The sequence below is a fragment of the Protopterus annectens genome, chromosome 8.part1, assembly GCF_019279795.1.
Source record: "Protopterus annectens isolate FY-2018-M chromosome 8.part1, PAN1.0, whole genome shotgun sequence".
In the NCBI taxonomy this organism is placed as follows: Eukaryota; Metazoa; Chordata; order Ceratodontiformes; family Protopteridae; genus Protopterus; species Protopterus annectens.
This window is the reverse complement of record NC_056742.1, coordinates 34,270,842-34,282,863: the sequence shown is the minus strand read 5'-3', so window position 1 is coordinate 34,282,863 and position 12,022 is coordinate 34,270,842.

Here is a 12,022-nt window from a genome sequence, read left to right as displayed (position 1 = left end):
AGCTTTGGTGACTGTCTCAAGAATTCAACCAGATTTAACAAACATGACCTCTCCTTGACAAAGCCAAACTGCCTGGGGTTGAGTGTTTGGAGGTTGTCATTGTCCCTGTCAATGAGATCCATGATAATCTGTTCCATTGCCTTGCAGATCAGGCTAGTTAGGCTGATGGGTCTATAAATTCCCGGATCAGTGGATGCTCCACCTTTGTGTAAAGGGATGACAGTGACTGTCCTCTACTTGGCTGGGACAAAGCTGGTACTCAGGCTTTGGTCGAATAGGGTGTCTAATGGTGCTGCAAGTTCATGCCTGATTTCATGTAGGATGCAGCCTGGAATGTTATCAGGTCCCATGGAGGCTGTATTTTTTGCCTTTGAGAAGTCACTGATTACCTGTTCCTAGAGATAAGGGGAGGAAGACAGGTACTGGGATGTCCTGATTTTCTGTTGGGGGACATAGGGGTAAAGTTTTCAGAGGCTGGTTATATCTACAGAATTTGTGTATGGGGTGTCCTTGACCACCATTTCTGAACAGATCTGGGTGCTTCCTTTGAAACTGCACACATATGTGAAGAAAGCCTTATGATTGTCTCTAGTAGATGTGGTCAATTTGGACTTGAAGTTGGCTTTAGAGGATTTCACTAGTGCTCTTATTTGCTTGTTCAGGGTAAGGAGAGATTGCTTCAATTGGGCACCTGCTCCTTCTTGGTGCTGGACATCAGTTTTTTTCCTTTTCATATATAGTTTCTTTATTGCAGATGTCCACCAGACAGGTTTACTCTTCTTTGTGGAGGATGCTTTTATCCTGTCTGGTATTTCTGATTCCATGCATCTATATAAATGCTCGTATAGTACTTTGGTGCAGATTTGGACATTGACATCAGTTCCTGCAGAGGGTGAGGGGGCTATAAAGCTGTTTATACCATCCCTCAGGGGGTTGTAATCAGCTTTGGAAAAGTTTTTTTTTTTTACCATAGTTAGAGGGGGGGTCAGGGGAGGTGTTGACTTTTAAAGCGGCAGGTTTATGATCGGATCTTACCAGGAAGGATGATACTGTAGGGGTGCCACCATGGTTACTCATGTTGGTTAATACCAAGTCCAAGATATTATCATCTCTTGTGGGGGCATCAACTAGCTGATCCAAGGCATTTACATTGATAAAATCAAATAATTTCTTGGCATTTGTGTTCTGGCATGAGTAGTTTTTACATTCTATGGTTGGGTAATTAAAGTCACCCAGGATCAGGGTAAAGGGATGAATCTTGATAGATTTAAAGAGGCCAAGATAGGTGGAGTGGGCATCTTGAGTCAAATGTGGGGGCCTGTTGCTAGCTATGATTTGAATTGGGTCTTGTCAATGGTTAACTGCATCTGAAGTGTCTCCTGTGTGTCATCCTGCTTGACCAGCCTGGAGGTGTATGTGTCTTTAATATATATTGAAACTCCACCTCCTTTGGCTTTGCTCCCAACAGTTTGGGGTCTGAATGCATGACAGGATGAGTAATCAGGTAAGGCTGAGGTGCTCTTCGCAGCTTTGAACCAGGTCTCTGTAACTGCACAAATGTCAGCATCTTCCAGGGTTAAGAACACTTATAATGAGTGCAGTTTCATGTTTAGACTCCTAGCATTCAGCAGCATGACCTTTAGTTTGCATTTTGTTGAAATGTTTATGTTGGTAGTATTGACCTCATGACTTTACCTAAAAAAGGCACTATGGGGAAGGCAAGGGCCTTTGCCAGAAGCCTGAAGCCCAAGTAAGACAGATGCAGGGCATTTCTAGCAGAGCATCTTGTTCTGTCAATCATATCTTCCCAGGTTGTCAAGTACTGGATTCCCCCCTAATGACATCAGAAGCTAAGACAATTGTTAAAACCAATAATTTTCTGTTTGTATTGAGGCATCATTTTGGGTGATGGTAAAATGCTACTTAAGGCTAGGGACATACCTGCCTAGTATACATATTCAGTGAGCTCAGTCATGTCTGTCTTCAGTCCAGGAAGGTACATCTCAAGTTTTTCACGCCAACATAGACTATGACAGAGTCATAACAGTACCTATTGTTGAGAGACTTGAGGGCATGTGTGATATGGCAGATTCTGGCACCTGACAAACAGCTAACCATGACTTTCTCCTTATATAGCCTCATGCAAGGCACATCTGTGTGTCTCACAATGGAGTTTCCTATGACCAATATCTTGGGTTTATGCTTAGGCCTTAGTGGTTGCAAGACACATGTGTGGACTATGCGTGGTATGCGGTGTGGAGGGTTGTATGTTTTTGCCTCTGAGGTCTCCTTTCTTTGGGTTTGTTTTTGTTGAGAATTTCCGCATATGTGGGTGGGTGTTGTGGAGTTGTGGGTAGTGTTTGAGGTGTAGTGATCGTGTTGATAACCTTCTCAGTGCCAGATATGCTGGCTTGTGAGGGAGACAGCATAGACTCTAGGTCCTTAATTTAATTCCTTCTCTCACAAATTGTGTCCCTCGGTAGTAGTAGTAGTAGATTGTTGTCCATGTACATGAGGCAGTTGCTACAGTGTCACAGGATGTCCATATCAACCAGGCTGGAAGGAGAAACCATAAGAAATTAACCATCCATATTTGTCAGAATCTAAGGGAGAGAGGCCAGGGAGAGGTAAGGGGTTGGACTAAAGCCCAAGTGTTTAAACCGAAACCAAGATGCTTAGAATAACACAATTTAAACAGGTTAAAAATAAGCAGTAATAAATGCAGCAGAAAAGATACAATTTAACACTTTACAGAACAAGTAGCAAAATAAGGAAGATGAAGTAACAGAGTAGGAGTAGGAAATACAAATACTGTAAAAGCAGCTGAATAAAGTGTTTTTTTTTTTTTTTTTTTTTTTTTTTTTTTAGTAAAGTGGAAAGGGAGAAAGGAGGAACAGAACATAATTCAAGGTTAAGAAACTAAGGGGGGTTGGCTTTCCCAAATGTTCTCTCTGTATTAGGTAGAAAGAGCTAATGAGACTGTACTGGGAGGAGTGTCCTAGATCCAATTTACCATAGGGATGGGCAACTGCAAAACTATCACAGTAAAAACACTTAGTTGTTCAGCAAGATCCAAAAACACATGAAAGTCACCACACGTCAGGATTTTAATGAAGCTTTCAGGTCTACACCCTTCCTCAGCATATAAAAATACATCCATTCATTACTTTTAAATAGAGGATTAATTCTATCACATGATTAAGCCAGCCATACAACACTTAAGGGAAACATAATCAATTAACCTATCTAAAACATTATCTAAAATCTAACTTTTCAAAAACATTCATTAGTAAAAATATTACTATAAATACACAACAAAATTTATATATGCAATATAAAATATATATATAAAAAATATATATATATATATATATATATATATATATATATATATATATATATATATATATATATATGTATATAGAAAATAACAGGGCTACAAACATTCAAAGGTATTGTTTTTGCCTTTTTATCAAAATTGGTTTTATACTAACAGCACTATTAAGGCCAGGTGGTTTATCTGCTTGTAAACAAACTATCCATTCATATTCCCTTGTCTGTAGATAGTTATATAAATCTCCTCCCCTTATTCCTAGAGTTAACACACAGATAACTCTAAATTTAAAAGTATGCTTTGGGAAATCCATCACATGTCTATACAGCCCATTTGCTTCAACCTTCCTTTTTATTTCGGACTTGTGCTCTATTATTCTGTCTTTTAATCTCCTACATGTTTTTCCCACATAAAATACATTGCATTGTGTGCACGTTGCTAAATAAACTAATTTTGTCGTGTTGCAATCAGCCCTACATTTAAATATGAACTCTTCATTTGTTAAGGGATGTTGAAAATATCCTATTGTTTCATATATATCCATACAGCAAGTGCAATTATAACATTTATATGTTCCTGTTTTAATTGGTATATTCTTTGGATCATCAGAAAAATCTTTATAGCAGAGCATCTGTTTTATTGATTGCCCATTCCTGTAGGCAAATCTCGGTCTCAAGCCCAAGATGTCTCTCAGTTCCGGTTGGGCCATCAATATCACACAATTCTTTTCAATAATCTTACGAACTCTTGTAGTGTTAGTATTATAGCTAATTGCAAACCTTACAACATTATCTTTTATTTTATTATTTTCACCACCTTCTATTATTTGATCTTGGTGTTCCGTGTTTGTAAACCCAAAAATAGGTTTATATATATTATTTCTTCCTTGTATAACCTCATCATATATTTCATTCACATCTGTTAATGAGTAACCACTATTCACAAATTCATCCTTCATTTTATTAATCTGCTCTATGAAACTATTTTCCTCAGTAGTAAGTCTACTAACCCTTATTAATTGCGACTTTAAAATTCCCTTGTAAATATGTGGTGGGTGCATACTATTCATCTTGAGGTACCTTTCAGCATATACTTCCTTTTTATGTACCTTAGTTTTTACTCTATCATGCTTTTTCTGGATACTCACATCTAAAAAAACTATCTCATGTGGTGAGTATTCCATTTTAAACTCAAAAAAATCTGTAGTGCCATTCAAATACTGCACAAAGCTTTCTAGTTCAAATACTGTCCCTGTCCATATAAAAAAACAATCATCTACAAATCTACAGTAACTATTTAACAAATGACTAAATCTATTGTTTTCATTCATTATATTCCTTCTCCCAAATATATAGTACCATATTAGCAAAGCTGTTGGCCACGGATGTTCCCATGGCCACCCCATTTAATTGTTGATATGGCGTTCCATCAAAAATATGCCTGTGTTTTAGCCAAATGCCTACAACCCCTTCTCTGACAAGTAACTCCATTCTAAGTGGGTCTTATAAAGGGGAACTCCAGCACTGACTATAACTATTTGCTACTTATTTATATGCAGGCCCTCTAGAAAACATTTGTTCCACCCATTGCATCGTTTACCAATTGTGTGAAGAAATTTGACTTTGTTACATGAAGTACCTATGGTCAGTGCTAGAGCATCTGAAGTTTCCAATGTGTTTTACCATAGGTACAATAACACTTCCATAGGGTTGAAAGTTTTAGCTTGCAATGAAGTCTCTAATTCAGTTACATTGGTATTAGCAGGTCGAATAACATCTCTAGGAAAGCTATGCATAATGTTTTTTTTATAAATGATTGTCTTATTTTATGGAAAACCTTTCTGAGGATATCTCAGTCATAAGCAAGCTGCTAGAATAATTCATTCAATACTCAGGAGTCAAAGTGACAAAACAAGTAATAAAGATGTGTGCTGTGAATACAGAGATAAAGTCTGTAGTTTGTATTTCATAGCAGATTCCCATCCTATGGCATAAAGGAAACGCTACACATCTAGGAATCTGGTTACACACTTCAATTTTAAATATTGACAGTTGAACTTGTTCCCCCAATCATTGTAAGAGATGTGTAATAGCATCACATGTATGGAAGCAACTAGGAGTGACATTTATAGGGAGAGTAAATGCCTTCAGGGTGTTATTTGTAACAAGTGCATTTATGTATTCAGACACATAACCCCCTACTAGTAAGTGGCTTCTAAAGGTCCACAGGCTAGTATTCCAGTTTACGTGTTGGGGAAAAGAAGGGAGCTAACATAATCAGTCCATGTCATATCTACACATGGAGAAGAGGTTAGGAAGGTCAGATTTATTAGGGTAAACAGGGCATAAAGCCACAGTAACTATGCATAAGTTGCATAGCGTGTCAAAAGAAAACTTCTGTTATAGGTGGACTCAGAAGTATGTCCTGCCTTGTACTCTGCTAGTGTGTGAAAAAACTGCTGATGCACCTAAATCTTTGGTATGCGTTTCAGTAACATACACTTCCTGGAGATTCTTCCAACCTTAATCATCTCTGCAGACTCTGGGACAATACATGGCACCCAACACAGCAAATCTGAGGCTGCAAAGCCAGTTGGAAGTGGGGAGTAAGGGCAGAAATCACCACACTGGCAGATATATCAGACGCGATATTGGGGACATTGTTTGTAGCCTCTTTTCTGTTTTTTTAAAAAAGATAACTATGGACTACATTCCAGAGAAGGCCTAAGATATTTCCATATTCAAAATGAGTTAGCATCCTCCTCCATTGTAAAAGATATTATTAACAAGTTCTTGGCAAGTGATCCAGCTGCTCTGCTATGAAGGCGTCAGCTTTGCAGAGGATCTTGCAGGAGGGGCCAAAAAGGGAAACACAGACTCTGCTGTTGAAGGACAGAGAATTCTATAATGATAGAGAAGTCATTGAAGATTCCAGCAGCCAACCACGCATATAAATAACTTATGATGAAATGTTAATCTCTATTCCATACTTTTATATTAGAGACACTATCTAAAATTTATCTAAAGCTGATACTGGGCATTTGGCAAAAAGTACTGAGCTGGGGTATTTAGGAAGCATACAATGTAAAAAACAGACATATCAGGTAGGCACATAGTCTGAAATTGCTATACAATGTAGTAGATCTACAGAGTGCAAGGATTAGTATTTAAGACCTTAGCTATTATCCTAAGCTTGTTATCATCACAGCACTGAATTTTACTTCAGAAAGGCTGGGTTCCTTTTGAAAAAAAAATAGTAAGTTTCCTCTCTACCACTAAACATTAACGCTTTTTATGTAGGCTGCTGCATGTGAAATTGCAACCTGTTTTAATTACAAAGTACTTACTGGAACTGTATCCTAACAATGTAATCCTGGTTGTTAAGCCATTTTAGAACAAATAACAAGGTCTAACTTTGTTTCAGTCTGGATACAATCTCATACTGTAAAACAAAACTGATATTCTGTTGCAGTTTCATGGAGCTGCTGTCTACCGTATTCTGTCTGGTTGATATGAATGTTGAAATGCCTGCTTGTCTGGTGGCTAGTTGTAAATGCCTGAAAGGTCCTCACCCCTTATGTATGTTTTATTTCTAGGTAGACCCCCTCTAAATAGTTTTCAAAAGAATCTCCTACATGAAAGAAGCTATCCTGAACACTGTGCCCACAAACCATATATCTGGAATCCAACCTACCTTTGACTAAGGTTAAGACCTATACTGTATTATAATACTACATACTGTTTTCTGCTGACCTGGGTCTAAAGGCACCTCTAGTCTGTCCCCATAGTAATCTGACTCCCTCTATATTTTCTTAAATAAAACTAGCTGCCCCTAGCTTCCTGTACTAGAACTACTTACTGAACCTAAATGAACATTCTACTTTCACACTGCTTTCCTTCACCTAGCCCTGAAATTGTATTCTGAATCCCTATCCTGTAGCACAGAAATACCCTGCTAGAGTACAAAACACAGTCTAAACACTGCCCTTACCATAGTACTAAGTACAGATTATATCAAAACTGACAAACAGTTAAAAACTCAGTCAAATATTCAGTTTAAAATCTAGTTTACATAGAAGCATCTATTTAACACTACTTACATAACATAGCTTAAGGATACACTTGAAGCCAGTGTTAGCCCTGCTCCACTCACCCTCACTGTGCTTGGGCTCATTTCACATCCCTCCCTGCCCCCAATTCCCACCCAACCCCAGTACCTCTTCATTTATAGGTACTTTTCCATACCCCTATTACAACACCCAATCACCCTCACCGTCATACTCTTTCCACCCTGCATTACCACCCTATCAGCTTTCAACTAACACAATTTTCCTCCATCCACTCTACTACCTCCATTCTGATCATCTGACTTTATATCTGTTGTGTCATCAAACAACTGATTCCAACCACTTGACTCCTCCCTCATTATGTTATACTACTCTTTACTACCCATTCTGATAGCCACTTATATACTCACTTTGTATGAAAACCAACAGCTTAATGGGTATTGTTGGGAGAGTGGCCTAATGGTTAAGGTGCTTGCCTTACAAGCACAAGGTACAGGGGAGAAATGAACAGGGGGGGATATGGGGGCAAATTTAAATGGCAAGCAAGGGCAGCTAGTACTAAATTAATCTGGAGGGAGGCGGCGGGCGTAATGGTTAGTTTTTACCTTACACAAGGTGCAGGGTTTGATTCTCACATGGGGTAATTGGCTAGGCTTGAAATGGCCCACAATGGTAGTTAGCCTAGTACTAATCTATGAACCTATCAGTTCCCTGCTGGACATACCATCACACCAGCTTTAGAATATCCCACTTGTATCCATACCACTAACATTGGGTACAACTTAACATCATTTTCAATCATACAGCATACCATCCCCCAGCACATTAGCTCTACATCCAGACACTACTACAAACTTTTAAACAAACTCCTGAGGCTTATCACTGAGTATAGGCCTAGTCTTATACTCACTGGTGACATTCACCCCAATTCAGGCCCATCAACTACAGATAAAAATACCCTCGTGACCTGTAACCCAAGGCACAAAACTATAACTAGTAGACCAACTAACTCTCTCCTTGTCTGTCATCTTCATATTAGGAGCATTAATAATAAGGTGCACAAACTGCATGACCTCCTGGCTGTCTACTCTCCTGATGTTCTCTGTCTATCTGAGACCTGGCTAAAACCTAACACTACTGACAATGAAGTGCTACCACCTGGGTATAATATACACAGGCTGAATCGTGCTTCCAGGAAAGGGGGAGGGGTGGCTGTACTCTATAAATCTGAGTTGAATGTGACCATAGATGTTATTCAACCACCTCAGATCAATAACTCAGAGATTATTGCCACTAGATTTCAACTTAACAAAAGTAAAAGCATCAACATCATCTGTATGTATATTCCCCCAGGTAATAATGTAGCTACACTTGAAGACACATTTCACTGGCTATCTTAACATTACCCCCAAGAAACACTAATACTAGGAGACTTTAACATCAACTGGGGATCTTGTTCCAAAGAATCCTTTCTACCCACATCAACTTGCATGCATTTACACAAACCATTGCCACCCCTAACAGGCTACGTAAACCCAACCAAAAAGATAGCATACTCGACTGGGTACTTGTAAATAGTAACCCCCAACTGTATACTGCTGGTACCCTCCCCGATGACCTAAGTGACCATCTTCTCACATACATAGTTAAGGATAAAGCCATTACCCCACAACAACCCCTACTCAGAAAAGTCAGGAGCAAAAGAAACTTTGACCCTGACAAATTCCAACTGGAACTTAGCTCCTGTAATTGGTCCATGCTAAAACACCTACCCTTAGAGAAGGCAGCTGCCTATTTTAACAACAAATTTCTTGGAATTCTTGATCTACATGCACCTGCCCTCTCAAAACATACAAAAGCAAGAACTGCACCATGGCTATCTGAAGAGACAAGACTAAAAATTACCATCAGAAACAAACTATGGGCTCAATGGCACTCCACAAAAGACCCCAATGATCATGTTAAATATAGGTATGCTAGGAATGAAACAAAAAAATTTATTCTACAGGACAAAAAGCAATACTACTGTAATTTATAGACAACCAACTAGGACAATCCACAGAAGTTCTGGGCAGGGCTGAACAATCTACTTTGCCCTGGTAAAACATCTGCACCTATCCCTGTTGCCACTATTGATAAATCCCCAGAGGAGGTATCTGACAGTTTTAACTACTTCGTTACTGAACCAATTCAAGCCCTAGCTAGACAGTTACCTTCTAGCTCCCCTGTCCCTGATACTACTACCTCTAAAAACTGACTCGTTCTCCTTCCAACCAGTGTCCACATTACTTATCTGTGACTTGATCAAAAAATTAAAGCCTACGACACTCTCTGATGACCAACTCCCCGCTGAGTACCTTTAAAAATCAGCTGATGCCATTTCCTATTCAATATCGCTACTAATAAATCGTACTATAGCAGAAGCTAAAATTCCCACCATTTGGAAAACATCCTACGTAATCCCACTACATAAAGGAGGTTCCTCTACAGAATTCTCCAACTGTAGACCTATAGCTATACTATCTTCACTTGCAAAGATTATGAAAGAATGTATACAAAAACATTTTATGCACCACCTAATCCAAAATCACCTCATGGCGGATAGCCAGCATGGTTTTCATCCACACCATAGCACAACTTCAGTGTTAATGGCTTTTACCAATACCATAAACAATAACCGTAACAATAGTCACATATCCTCTGCCCTATTCTTGGATCTTTCCAAGGCATTTGACATGGTTGACCACCAACTTCTGGTTCGCACTTTGCAAACTTTCCCCCTTGATACTAAAGCCCTTCTTTGGTTTACATCCAACCTTAATGGAAGACAACAGGCTGTCCTATGGCAGAACAAGCTCTCTAATCTATTACCAAACACACTTGGAGTAACACAAGGCTCCATATTAGGGCCCCTTCTGTTTTCCATATTTATTAATGACTTGTATACAGTCATACCAAATGTCAGCTGTATCCAATACACTGATGACTCCACCCTAATTTGCTCAGCTACTTCTCCCACAGACCTGAGGGTCGCTACCCAGTCCACCTTTAATATCATAGAACATTGGCTCTCTGAACTTAGATTGTTACTAAATCCCCAAAAAAAACTAAAATGCTGTTATTCTCTCCAACTCATAGGTCTGCTGCCTTCACCTTTACCATAAATGCAATAATTTCCCCTGACCCCTCTATAAAATTACTAGGTGTCATTATTGACAATAATCTAAAGTTTGACCTACATGTAAATCAAACAATCAAGAGCATTAATAAAAAACTTGGGTCACTGTATAGAATAAAAGCTTTCCTAACCCCTCCAGCTAAGATGGCTATAGCTCGCTCTCATCTACTCTCAACACTTTTATACACCTCCCCCCCTTCTCTTCAATCTAAACAAATCTGTACTAAATAGACTGTCAGCCTGTTACAATCATATTGCCAGGTTTGCCACTGGAATGCCTTTGAAAACACACCACTGCATCAACCTAAAACAGCTTGGAGGGGGCTAGAACTTCCTAGTCTCATCCAATATAACCTGCTGATCATGGCTAACAAAATCCTCTATAACCCAGATAACACACCAGCTCTTCAATATATTATCACCCCCCACAACAATCCAAGACTGCTTTGATCCTTGAACAAACTTCTAATTCAGACAATCAAAATCAACAATGCAGCTGGAGATGCCTTCTTTGCTAATGCTGCAGGCAGAGCCTGGAACTTACTTCCAGGTGATATTACTTTGTTGTCCTCCCTAGGACAATTTAAAAGTAAACTCAAACAACATATGGCATTTAACTGGCTTTGCCACTGCAACAAACCCGGGTAACTCTCAACATGAACGTGAATAACCCAACTAACTATTTATTGTTAATTTTCTCCTGACTGTAACCAGGTGCATCTCATGTCTGCCTATGTATTCTTTGGCAATACTACTTATGTACTCTTGTTTTACTTGTATTATTGTATCTGATAACTCGGAGCTTATCTCCCCGGGCCTCCAATGAAAATGGACATTGCTCCAGTTGGTCTATCCCGGTCAACAAATGTAAAATAAAATAAAATAAATAAAATAAAAATAAATAAATATTAGCACAGTTTCCACCAGTTGCCAGAAGTCACGTCCAGTTATATATCCTCCCACTGGAAAACACCGAGAGATATTGCGGTAGCGCAGTACTAGTCATGTTTATTTTATATTTTTAAGAAAATTTTTATTAATTTAACATATTTACAATATATACACAGAAAGGAAGAAATTCAGCATCACATACTGTTATACAATGTTAGGAATACAGTGAATAATCAAGGAAATGTTATACAATTAACAAATTAAGAGTCTTGGTATTTCAATAGCAACATCCCTTGGTTATCCTATTTAAAGTGTTATTATGAGTTATAGATCTAGTACGATCACTTCTTTTTCAGTTTTACAAAGTCTTGGTGTTAAATTTAAAAATTCTTTGAACTAAGGACATGAGTTTGACTTCCAGTTTGTGTAATAACTTTTCTAGCAACTGCCAAAAGCCACCAAATATTTTTTGTCTGTGGAAAATGAGTCAATGCCTGGCAAGTAATACAAGGGAGATAAATATATAAGAAATAATGAATAGTAGCTATAGAGT